A 13,001-nucleotide genomic window follows, 5' to 3' on the forward strand; every position below is an offset into this window, starting at 1 on the left:
GGATTTTACCTTACTTTTGCACCATTACACACACTACTACACCTTACTCCGAGATTGAGGGACTTGGGGGGTTGATTCTTGAGTTTTTGGACTGGTTTTGATCAAAAGAAGAGGGCTAGACCATTTGTTCTTCAAAGGTTCTTCAAGGGTGAGCATCTTGCTTTATATTCCCCAAACTTGCAATAGTTTTTTTTACCTATCTTGCTTGCTGTTTTAGCTCTTGTGTATAACATAAAAAGGGCTTGTATTTTCATGCTTTAGAACTTTCATTAAGGTCGTTTTGTGGTTTGAGTGTAAACTCACCCTTCTAGGCCTTGTTTGGTCCATTTTGGTGCCTCTTTGGTAAGGCTTTGTTCATTTCAGTGTTTTGGTCCTTTCACCACTAAAAAACCAGTTGATTTTCAGTATTAAAAAAGGTGGTTTGAAGTCTTGCATAAGGGAGGGACACCCCTCTCCCTTCATTGTTTTGTTTCCTTGCTTTTTGGCTTAAAAGGGTAGCATGTGTGCTTGATCATTCTTGGCCTCATTTTAGAATTTTTTTAGGTGTTTTAAGTCGTATGTAACCTCTATTTTTAGCCGGATTTGTGCCTCCTTGTATGCTTGTAGTACTTGCTTTGTATTGCTCCATTTTGCTTAGAAGTGCATCTCATGATTAGGCCATGATTCTTGCGTGTGTTGGCTTAGTTCCATGAAGCTTTTAGTATTGTTTTTCCATGCTTAAAGTCTATTGGTCATCCATTTGGTCATGCTTGACATGTTTGTTATGGTTGCTATGCATTTTGGCTTGTGAGCCCTCAAGTATATGAGTCACAAGCATGCCTTAGTTGGTCTACTTTAATGAGTTGAAGTTGTTCGCCATGTTATTTCAGTCCCTAAATCATGCTAGCATGCTTGCATTCATCGTTCCTTTTGTGCCTTGAGGGTGTGCCCTTTTATGCCTACATTTGAACTTTAATGCATACACTCCTTTGGAGTCATTTTAGCTGCCATATTAGGAGGGTTTGGAGCCCCATTTTGTATGTAAAAATTCTGTTTTTACTTGTCTTAATCATGCCATGAGAGGTCATGTTGGTGGGGGTAAAATGTCTCCTTTTGGTGCCATAACCTTAGGGCTTTTGGTTTGCTTGTTGGCATGAACATTGGTCCACCTTTCAGACACTTTTGGCCACTGTTTTGGGGTGGGTTAGGGCCTGCCCCTTTATGGTTCAAAACCCTCTTGCATGCTTGTCTCATGTTTGTTACATAATTGCACCATTAAGTAATGTTTCATGTTGATCCCATTGCTCAAGTGGCCTAGGTTTGCATTGCACTTGCATATTGCATGCTTAGCATTGCATACTTGTCATGTGAGTTGCATAACATTTGGCATGCTTCGCATTTCCATGTCATTGTTGCATTTTGAATCATGTTTGCATAACATGCATCGCATTCACTTGGTTTGGGGTGTCAAGCCAAGTGTGAGAATCAAGGGACATTCATACTTCAAGTGATGTAATGTGCCTTAATTCTCGGTCACCGGGGCCTTTGACTCCAACTTGATAAGGCTTCGGTCTTCATTTTGTTTGTTGCATGCATCTCTATATCAAATGGCAAATTTGATTCTTTGAGCCACCATGCACCATTGATGGTTCGAGGATCGAGGGACATGCTTCCTTGAGTTCAAAACATGATAGGAAGTATGACCATGCTTACATATGCCTGAAAACCCCATGCCATGCACTGTCTATTCTCTGTTTGCTGTCAAAACTGTCCCTGCAGGAAGTTTCTGCCGACCGGTAGAATTCAGTGCCGGCCGGCAATATTTTAAGTGCCGATTATCAATTCAACAGCCGATGGAAATTCTGGAGTGCCGGTAGGAATTCTGTCTGGCCGGTGGTGCTCTACAGTGTGTAAGGAACCTGCTCCAGGACTTGGGCAATTTTCAGAGAAATAAGGCAGTACAAACAGAAGTGGCAGGGGTACGGTACGGGTTTTTTGGGCGAGCCAAGTTCCGAGCATGCATCATCTGCGCACCCCGAGGCAGAGGCTGTGGCCACCCTCCTTTTTCTTTTGCATCCTTTCTCTTAATTAATTAGAAATTCTATAATAATTTTATTTGTTTATTATTTGGGACTGTAATATTTATTTAATCCCTCCGAGTGAGGGCAAATCTGTAATAAGTGTGTGTGGGTGGTGTGTATGTCTTCCAATCCCCACTTCTTTCTTCCCTTTTATTTACCTGCTTATGATGGTAGATTAGGGCATCTTTAAAATTAGCATACCTTATGCTATGCATGCGTGCATCCATACATTTGTATTACATACATTAGGCTCGGTACATCACGCTAACTGCATCTGTACTTCAATTCACAAATTGAATATGTGGTAATTGATCGCATTTCATATGCCATGTTTAGGGTTAGCCGAGCCTGCCTAGATTGCATTTTTGCATGTGATGCATTAGCCAGTTTCAACATGAACTAGGACATGCATGTTTGCTAACTAGTTGACTGTTTTGGCACGGAGTACGATGTAAGTATTTATGCTTTAGCATCCTGCATGTGTGTGAGTGTTGCCATGACAGTATGCCTGCCATGCGGCTAAGTGCTTATATGAGATAAACTGTTTTGCATGCCTGTGGGTGAAGGGTGGATTGTCTAAATTGAAAAAAAAACTCTTGAAATCCGTGTTTTAGCCTACTTACGAGTAGCAAATTCCAAAGCGCTTTTCAAAACCGAACGGATATGCGATGTTTATTTCCAAATTAGGTAATCTAGTCTATACTTGTTTGCTGCGCGCATAACATAGTAATTCTAGGCTAATAAATGGAATAAGAACACATAAACGTTTTCAAAACAAAATATCACGGTTAGTAGAGGCCGGTCTCCGGACCGGGCGAAAGGGGGTGCTCATAGCTGACCTTCCCCGATCGTACCCAAGCTCCCGAGCCAAGACAACTCCGGTGATGACGGACATGTGGCCTTCGGCACCGAGTCAGGGTTTCCTAAATTTCCCCATTTTAAAAAATATTTAGGTGGCGACTCTGTATCTGGCAAAGCAGTCCATGTTTGGCACTACTCTTTCAAAAATCTGTTTCTCAAAACGATTTGCCAGATTTGGACTCTTTGGTTCAGATTAAGAACCGCGACAAACAAAATCGCGAGTCCGAACTGTAGCAGCGAAGGTCCCCCTCCGCGGGCGCGTGCTACAGAAGGCATCTGTGGTAGTCACATAGGGGGCAGGTCCTTGGCCTACCGCGCTATTTCGCAAGGCTATTGGTGGCTGTGCATGCAAGCCGACGCCCAGAAATATGTTCGCAAGTGCGAGAAGTGCCAGAAGTTTGCGCACCAGATTCATCAGCCAGCCAGAGAACTTCTTCCCCTAACCTGCCCTTGGCCTTTTGCAATGTGGGGATTAGACATAGTGGGGCCGCTCCCAACAGCACCAGGCAACCGCAATTTCTTCATCGCGGCAACAAACTACTTCACCAAGTGGGTTGAAGCCGAGCCTTTGGCGACAATCAAGGAGAAAGACATGAAGCGGTTTGTCTGGCAGAATGTGGTAACACGGTTCGGCGTCCCTAAAATTTTGATCTCTGACAACGGCACCCAGTTTGACGGTCGCCTATTCAGAGGGTTTTGTGAAGATTTGAAGATCGAATTCTACAACTCCACTCTGGCTTACCCACAGTCCAACGGTCAAGCCGAGGCGTCAAACAAGACTATTCTTGACGAACTGAAGAAGAGACTTGAGAAGGCCAAGGGAAAGTGGGCCGAGAAACTTCCCAGCGTCCTTTGGGCATACCGAACTACCCCTCGGCGTTCTACCGGGGAAACTCCATTCGCTTTGGCTTATGGCATGGAAGCGGTCATACCTTTGGAAGTAGGTTTGCCCACTCTCAGAAGTGAAAGTTTTGAACCCGAGCTAAACGCCAAGGCCATTGCTCTGGAAATGGATTTGGTGGAAGAGCGCCGAGAAAAGGCTCTCATCCACATCGCTGCCTACCAACAAGAGCTCTCAAGGAAGTACAATAAAACGGTGCACCCCAGACCGTTCAAAGTAGGTGATTGGGTTTTGAGGAAAGTTATGGGCAACACCCTGGTGCCAGGTGAAGGCAAACTAGGGGCAAATTGGGAAGGACCCTACAAGATAACCGGTCTGGCGGGCAAGGGGCATACCACTTGGAGGATCTCGATGGTAAAGGAATACCCCGGCCATGGAATGCGGCCAACCTCAAACTGTACTATTTCTAGCTTTTGTTTTCTTTTTATGCAAAGGAATTTTTTGCCTTACACTTCAGAATGTAATTCTTTTTGTCAATATATAGAGGTGTCTTCTTTGCCTTAGCATTTTGATTGATTGCTTTGAATACTTGAGATTCTCAACCGAGATGATTTACTCCGATTGAAAGAGTTGATGTTTTGTTCAACTTAGGTATTCTCAACTGAGATGATTTACTCCGGTTGAAAGAGTTGATGTTTTGTTCAACTCAGGGATTCACCCGAGATGACCTACTCCGGTTGAAGGAGTTGATGGTTTGTTCAACTCTGGGATACCAACCGAGATGAGTTACTCCGGTTGAAGGAGTTGACGGTTTGCTCAACTCAGTGATTCCAACCGAGATAAGTCACGCCGGTTGAAGGCGTTGATGGTTTGTTCAACTCTGGGATACCAACCGAGATGAGTTACTCCAATTGAAAGAGTTGACGGTTTGCTCAACTCAGTGATTCCAACCGAGATAAGTCACGCCGGTTGAAGGCGTTGTTGGTTTGTTCAACTCAAAGATTCCAACCGAGATGACCTACTCCGGTTGAAGGAGTTGATGGTTTGTTCTATTCTATCAGAATTAAAACTGAGATGGTGTATTCCGGTTATACAAGGGGTTTTCAGTTCAGGCATACTCAACCATGATGATTTAGTCTGGTTAAAAGAATTAGTGATTTGTTCAACTTTGTTGTTCCCACCGAGATGTTTATTCTGGCTGCAGAACCTCAATTTTGTTAAATTTACCGAGGTGTTAACTCCGGTCAAGCTAGTTGGTGATTTGTGCAACTTAGTCATTCAAACCGAGATGTTTTGCTGCAGATAGAGTTGGAGAAAACCGTGCAAACACTTGATGAAATTAAAGCTTTTCATTGATAAAAAGTTAATACAAAAGGTGGGGAACTTAGCCCGATTACATTTGCGGACAGAAAAAAGAAAACTAAACTAAAGAGGAGAGGTCTGGGAATTCCTCCTCAGCTTCCAGGTTGACCGTTGTTGTTCGGTCCTGGACACCGGTCCGAGTCTGGCCGGTTTGACCTTGCTCGGTTTGGTCATCTCCCTCAGCGTCTGCCTCAACTTCTTTGAGTCCTTCCCCGGCCTCAGCCTGCAGCGTGCTGAAGACGTCATTGGCGTATGGAATCAGGTAGGTCGGTAAGAAGACAGCCGGTGGAGAGGCAAACACGTCAGTGTCAGGACCTTGACCGAGCTGTTGACAGGCAGCCTTCCATCCAGCTTTGAAATATATGTCCTGGGTGGCGAAGACTTGTTTTTTATAGTTGTCTTCCACCTCTTTGAAGCCAGCATTATTGGCGTCTTCACAATCCTTCTCCCTGGACTTCTTGAGCGCGTCCAGCTCGGCCTGGAGCTCGTTTCTCTTTTTCTTGGCTTCATCGAGTTGGCCGAGCAACCGGTTGTTATCGGCATTGGCGATTTCAAGTGAGGACTTTGCTTGGCCAAGCTCGGTTTGGAGGCTTTGGACTTGGCTGGCAGTGTCGGCTGCCTTTTGCCGAAGTCGGTGGATGTGCTCCATGACCAGGTGCTGCTTTTGGATGGCCTACAAGGGGAAAACTGGATCAAATTAGAAACCGTGCAAACACTTAAGAAAAATTTCAGCAAAGGATTGAGACTTACCCTGGCCATGAACTTGACTAAAGACTTCACAAGCTGAGTGTCCGGAACGTGGTCGCTGCCGACCACATCGCTCGGTAGGAGCAGGGCTTTTGAGAGATCAAAGGCAAGAAGGTGCTCTTTGTCACCCTTGATCGAAGCGCTCGCCGGGATGTCTTTTCCCCGGTGCTTAAGCTGCAGTCGCCAGACTGGAATTGGGTCTGCGGTTTCTGTGGGTTGCTCGGTGGTGAGCTCGACAACCAGCTCGACAGATGGGTCTGCGCGAGGCCTTTTGCTAGCCCGGCGAGCTTCTTGCTTGGATTGCCCGGCAACCGGCGACGCCAAGGCAACTATAGGACCGCTGGATTGATCGGCAGCTCGGGAATAGGGAACGATGCTCGGTATTTTGCCCGAGGTCGCAGTGAGCAAGTTCTTGATGCGACTCCTTTTCGCCATCTCCTCGGCTTCAGTTAACTAGATAAATGGGACATCTGGCAGAGTTGGATCTCGGGGAGGAGTTGGAGCATGAAGAAAGTCGGTAACTTTACTCTGGCGGGGTGCTGAGTATATATAAGTTGGAACGTAGCCGAGCAATTCGTTGCAATCTCGGTGGCTGTAGCGGAGCGCGGTCCGGATTGCTTCTGCGTTGGGGCATTGGTAGTTTGCTTGCAAGGCTTGAATTGCTGCAGGAGGAACAGGAAAAATGGTTAAGTGCAGAATAATAAAGTGAATTGACCGAACAAGACAACACGGCTTACATGTGGAACCGAAGTTTTTGCTTATGAACCAGCCCGGTACCTCGGCTGTTTCATAATTGCCGGTTACCCAAAAGAAATCGTCATCGTGCAAGTCCTTGTCTGGTGTTCCGGTCACGATTTTTTCTTTGCCCAGCCTAATCTTAAGGTAATAGGCGAGGCCGTCGCCAGTGTGCCCCAGGGTGTACTGCCGTAGTATCTCGGCTAAACCTAAGTTAATGCCTAGCCGGTTGTTAAGCTCGTGCACACCGTTTATTATTCGGTAGGTGTTGTGGACACTTGAGTGGGTGCAAGCCCGGTGCGGCGGAGGAACTCGGTGATTAGTGGGTTGAGTGGAAAACGAAGGCCTCCTTCGACGATTGATAGCATGGTGAAAGGGCACTCCTTTCTGCCTCAAGGCGTTGTCTCAATTTCTGCAAGCTCAAGGTGGACATCGGCCGGGATGCCGTACTCCTCCCTGAACGCAGCTAGGACAGCCGGAGTATCTACGAGGAAGCGAAATTTCCCCATTTACGATCGGCTAAATTAGCTCGGCTTTGGTTTGGCACTGTCAGGTGATTTGTGGCTGCTTGGTCTTTGGGAGCCTCAGGATTGGACAGTGGTCCCCTTGGACTCTGCAGGAAAAGGAGGGCAAGTGTAAGAGGGAGCGCGGTCGCGCAAAGCGAGCTTGACTTTAGCTCGGTCGTCTAGAGTGCCAAACCGCATCGGTCGTAGAGGCTGACAAGGAGCTCGGCCGCCCAAGCAGACCAGATTTTAGCCCGATTGAGCGGCCAAGACCTTTGTTATCCCGGTTCTTGCTATGGTTATATCTAACAGGTTATTTGCTCGGTCGAGATGGTTTTTTGGATCAAACGAAGACTTGGAGCCCGGTCCGCCCCAGTTCTTCGAAGTTCATCAGCGAAAATGAAGAACACCATGAACAGTGGGAGGTTTGGGACGATTTCTATGGCCTACGTCCTAAGAACTATGTTTTAGTGCCCTAATGTGTGAAATATTTAAGAAGATAGCAACAAAAGAGGAGTTGAAGGACTTACCAGTGAAGGGCAGGGACTATTCCTTCGAGCACGAAGAATGGCAGACGAGGCTTGGAGAAAGGTGCTTGAGCTCTGAAGCGTCGGATTGCAGAGAGGCAGTAGGAGCGAAATGAGGAAGAGGGGGCTTGTATGTATAGACGGAGAAACCGCCAAGAATTCAAATTCTGGCAGACGGCTGGGTTGGCCGCTCGAGGTCCAATGGAAGCCTGCCACGTGTCCCTATTTATGACGACGTCAGAACTGAAAGGATAGGTTGAAGAGTCGAGGAGACAACCGGGCAATTTTTGAAGAAGAGAACGTCAACCGAGGAGTAGGAGCGAACAAATTTCGCATACAGGAGTCAACTAGCCCGGTCGTCGTTTCGTATCTTGAGGACCGAGGAAGTGTTATCCCGGTCGGAATATGTAATCCCAGTCACGCTTTTGCGAACGGAATTAAGGGGCAATTGAGAGGGAGATTAATGATATGGAGTTATGCCGGACAGATTTGGGCCGGACAGAGTTGTGCCGTGATAGATTTGGACCGGACAGGCGTTGGGCCAAGTTGTGTGGCCCGGCTGTGAAGGAAGCTGCTCGGTTAAGGCAGCGCGTGGATTGAACAAGCTGCGAGGATCCGTGGTTATGAAGCCGGGGTACCTGTCTGCTCGGCAGATAGGTCGACCGCAGACAAGCGTGAGTTGTCCCGAGCTCAGCTCTGCCGAGATGCTGCCGAGTCCGGTCCCCATTTGAGCGTAGCTGTTGGAGTACTTGGGCAAGAAGCGCAGCATGGTAGACGATGGCCGAGATGGTACTGACCGGCTGCCGAGCTCCTAGGAGAATGGGAGAGCAGTTGGATTAGGTGGTGCCCAGCAAGATTTGTGCTGACAGATGGGATAGTAGCACCACGTGTTGAGAGACGGATAAGAGTGGATTTGGGGCGCAGAACGTATATAAGCGAGTCTGCGCCCCCCTTGCGGGGCAGGAACAATTTTGGTAAGAAAATTCTTACACTCAAACACTCCTCTCTCCCTATCCTAAGGTGTGTGCTAACTTGATCGTCGGAGGGTTTTCCGACCACACCGCCGGGTAGCTCACCGCCGTTGTGCTCGCAGATCGATCGGACAGACAGGAGCTTGGAAGAAAGGAATACGGGCTTGTCGGAATATTTGCTCCCCGTACAGTGACAATTAAATAGGACAAATTATCAATAGGTTCTAATAATTTGACTAAATTTCCATTAAGGCCTATCAATTAGTCGCTAAATATTGGTCCTACCATAATTGTCACTAAAAAAATATTTGTGATGATTTTCTGAATTGGTTGCAAAGAACTAACTGAGACATTTTTTGTGATAATTTTCTAAATCTGTAGCTAAAAACTGACAATTAACAAAAAAATTTTGTGATGAATTTTTTAAATTGTCACTAAAAACTAATAATTAGTGACTTTTTTTTTTTTAAAGAAAAGGCCACTAACTTAAGACCTATTGAAGAAAGTCTACCTATTTTGACTTGCACATAAATCTCCCATTATTTTTTCTTTTTCCTTTGTGTTTTTCTTTTTCTTTTTTCAATATTTTTTCATAGCTCCCCCCACGGCGGCCGGGGGGGGGGGGAGGGGGAGGAATTATTTCCTTCTTTTTTTTTGTGTGTGTGTGTTTTTCTTTCTTTTTTCAATATTGTTTCATAGCTTTTCCAAACACCAATTGTTAGGCTAGCATCAGTTAAGTTGTCTATTTCCAATGAACAAAATCTTTGAAATATGAAGTTTTGGATTAATAAGTTGGTTTACGGAATGTTTGATAATCACATTCACTACTTAAAATTAGATGTATTAAATGACAATCAATTATGTTCATTTAATAATCATAATTGATATCACTTAAAAATTTAAATATCTCTTAAAATGTAGGTTATAAGTTTTTTAAAAAAATTAAGTCATATGAAACTTACTTAATTCTAATCAAATTTATAAATATTAAATATAAGTATTAATATACATTATTACAAAACGTTAAAAAATATACACTATTACAAATTTACCACCACTTCTACCACTATCAATACCACCACAACCACCACCATCATGCCACCACCTCCACCATCACCACCACCACCACTACTATCACCATCACCACTACCACCATCCTCGCTACTACTATCACCGCTTGTAAGCTTTTCTGAATTCCAAGCGAGTGCGAATTTTCTTGAAGATGTCTCTTCAAACAAGTCACCCCTATTATGTAAATTGCAGGTATTAATTGTTGTGATATGTTGGTTTTAAGGGTACCTTGCTTTCTGTTTCTTTGTTTACATAGCTGACTCCCACAATTGGAAAATACTTGAAACTTGTCTGAAATCTACTCTTTCTAGTATATTTTTGGATCCTTGCAATAAGTTTGTTGCACCATAATTATAGTGTTTTTGTTATTTTAGTCCGACTTTCCCAGACATACTCACTTTAGAGTTACACCTTTGCTACTAGCCAGCCACATAATATTGTGAAACATGTTTATGATCAAGCTTCTTTTAGTCTCTTACTAGAATCGATGCACACATGATACACGTAATCACCACTCATATGGTACTTCACTGAAGTTTCTAATCATTTCAGCTTCCATGAAATGCTATCCATACTCCTGTGTTTTTTTTTTTTAAAAAAAAAATATTTATTATTATTAATTTTTTGGTGTTGTTTTTTTTGATTTGTGCTGATTGTGAGACAGGTATGTCTTAGACAATGACTTGCAAGTAAGAACTTTTCTTAACGAACATGGGTTCGAAAAAATCAAAACCAAAGGGTTACAAGGTTCAAAATTTTCCAATGTGCAACTGTCTTGGCTTCCAGATGCTATCAAAGATTTTATCTCCCAGCTGACAAAAAGATAACTTTATTGTTCTTGTTTTTTCAGTGAAGTGGATTAATTTGTAATATATGGCACAAGGACAACATATACAGAAGCTTTTGAGCTCGATACTCAAATGTCTATTCAGAGTTATGATCCAACATATAATAAAAAAAAATTTAAAAAAAAACTATGCTATCAAAGGGTATATAGGAAGTAGGACCCAAGTCTGGTCAGAGGATTTGATTGTTGAGGTCATTTTGTTTGCTATGTTGTGACTTTTGTGATTGTTTTGTTTATTTTCAGGTGATTCATTTTTCTCAATGCTTTTTCAAATCTGATACAGGGTCAGTTTCAAATGATTACTTGGAATACATGTTATTACAGTTCCCTACCAATGTTATTGGATGGATCTGTCATACTTTGGTCACTTCAAGTTTCTTAAAGGCAGGTCAATCTAACCCAGACCATTAATTCCAATTTGGGTATGTGAATTTGGAATTAACTAACTCTTAACTGTTGTTAAATTTGCCAACCGGTCCAAATTTTATCTTGTAGAAGATTTTGTTCTCCATAATTTTGTGTAGTTATGAATACTACTCACTTCTACAGTATTTTTATTTTTATTTTTATTTTATGAGATATCATATGTTCATTCAAACATTTAGAAGCATTGTGTTTGCTTTTTCTATGTATTGACCATTGACAACCCCAAGTTTCAAAATCTTTGATTTGCCAGTACTAACATTTGTGATAACTTGAAGAGGAAATTATGTGTCGAATTTGTTTTGTTGTTTTTCTTTTTGGAATTTGTGTCAAAAGAGCATGTTTTACACACCACTATACCTGGTATGTATTACTATTGTCACCATGTCATTTAGTAATCTATTTGACGACAATAAGGAAATTTCTTAATGTGCTGAATCAGGATGTGTTGATTGCAATTGAATGGGAAATATATTCTTATGGGAAAGGTTTTTAAAATCGCAGATCGTCTTTGCGGTGTCCTTGGATGAGATGTTTGGTGGAGAGATGTCTGTTTTCATGATATTTCCTCTTTTTTTTCGTTGCTGTTATCTAAAAAAGTGTGATATAGCCTTCTGAAGTTTTAAGTGGTTTTGTTTCTTCAATTTAAATTTGCATTTAAACTTGATCTGGACTCACCATTTGATGTTTAAGGCCATTTAAATTTGAAATTATCATTGCGTTCATTAGAGACATTACAAATTGATCCCATCAAACGTGTTGTTGGGGGTTAAAAATCTTCCTTGCTTGTTTCTAGGTCTTTTATTTCATTTTTTTTAATTGTCATCTTATTTAAAGGTTGTATATTAACCTCTATTTGATGAATAAAGGGTTGTAGTTACAACATTAGAAAGAACTATGTTTTTAAGAAATCCGTTTTGAGTTGTGTATAAAAATTTGATTCTTCCAAAAGAGCATTTGGAGCTTGCTTAACCACAAATTAATATAGTTATGGAGCTCCACGAATAAAATACCTGTTGTATATAGGTCTAGAGGTTTACATTTTGTTGTGTAGCATATAGCTCAGTCTAGGATATATCTACACCTTTATGTGTACAAACATAATATATGCGTATAAGCTAATTAATTGAAGGATAATGAACTTTTGTATAGATACTAGAAGGCTGACATTTCTTTGAAGGTGTCATAACTTATTTCCATTGCTTAATTTTCTCATAAATGCATCTGTTCTCATTGTTGATTGAGATTTTTAATTATCCATGTGGGATTTGATGACTAACAAAAAAAAAATGTTGTATTTGATGTTGTTGGGAGTTAGAGCCAGATTTCAGATATAATTTTCAAGTTTTTTTTTTGTATTTGATGCTATGGTAGTTAAATTTTTATTTTTGTATTTGATTGAGATGTTTAATTATCCATGTGGGATTTGATGACTAACAAAAAAAATGTTGTATTTGATGCTATAGTAGTTAAATTTTTATGTTTTTTTGTAATTAACATTAACACATAATTATATTGTCATTAATTATTTTTATTTTTATTTTTCAGATATTTCCCATGTATGAGTGTGCTTCTTGTGGAATGCATGTATGTGGAGAATGTGGCTAACTTTTGTTTTTGTTAGCTACGAAAAATGATGAGAAAACATTTAATTTTGGTTTATGTTATTTTGAATTATGAACAAAATCATATATTTAAATGTTATATATGTAGTATGGAACATTATGTAGTGGGATAATTTTGTTGATGTGTAATTATGAATGGAAGAATATGTTATTATGGAGAAATTATTATTTTTATACAGGAATTTTTATATTATTATGCAATTATTATGGAAAAATTTTAATATTTTTAATAATTTTATCGCATGATGTTTCTTTCTTTTTTTGTGACGGCACTACACCGTCACAAAAAAACAGAAAATTTTAATATTTTTATTGATTTTGTTTCAGGTTTAACTTTTTGCGACGAATAGAAATTTTATTATTTAAAATAGAAATTTTATTATTTTTTTAATATTTTTTGCGACGGCAGTACACTATCGCAAAAAATA

General features: G+C 41.5%; 1 pseudogene across 1 annotated transcript in view; it reads left to right on the plus strand.

Moving 5' to 3' along the window:
• The first annotated feature begins 6,332 nt into the window (after positions 1 to 6,332).
• LOC114295452 (putative serine/threonine-protein kinase SIS8) overlaps positions 6,333 to 13,001 on the plus strand; it is a 30,172-nt pseudogene continuing 23,503 nt past the window's right edge. Inside the window, exons 1-3 of the transcript XR_014333875.1 lie at positions 6,333 to 6,388; positions 10,343 to 10,367; positions 10,769 to 10,909. The product of XR_014333875.1 is annotated as a putative serine/threonine-protein kinase SIS8 (transcript). The remainder of the gene's footprint in view (positions 6,389 to 10,342; positions 10,368 to 10,768; positions 10,910 to 13,001) is intronic.

The sequence above is a fragment of the Camellia sinensis genome, chromosome 6 (assembly GCF_055761805.1).
Source record: "Camellia sinensis isolate YWXY chromosome 6, ASM5576180v1, whole genome shotgun sequence".
NCBI lineage: Eukaryota > Viridiplantae > Streptophyta > Magnoliopsida > Ericales > Theaceae > Camellia > Camellia sinensis.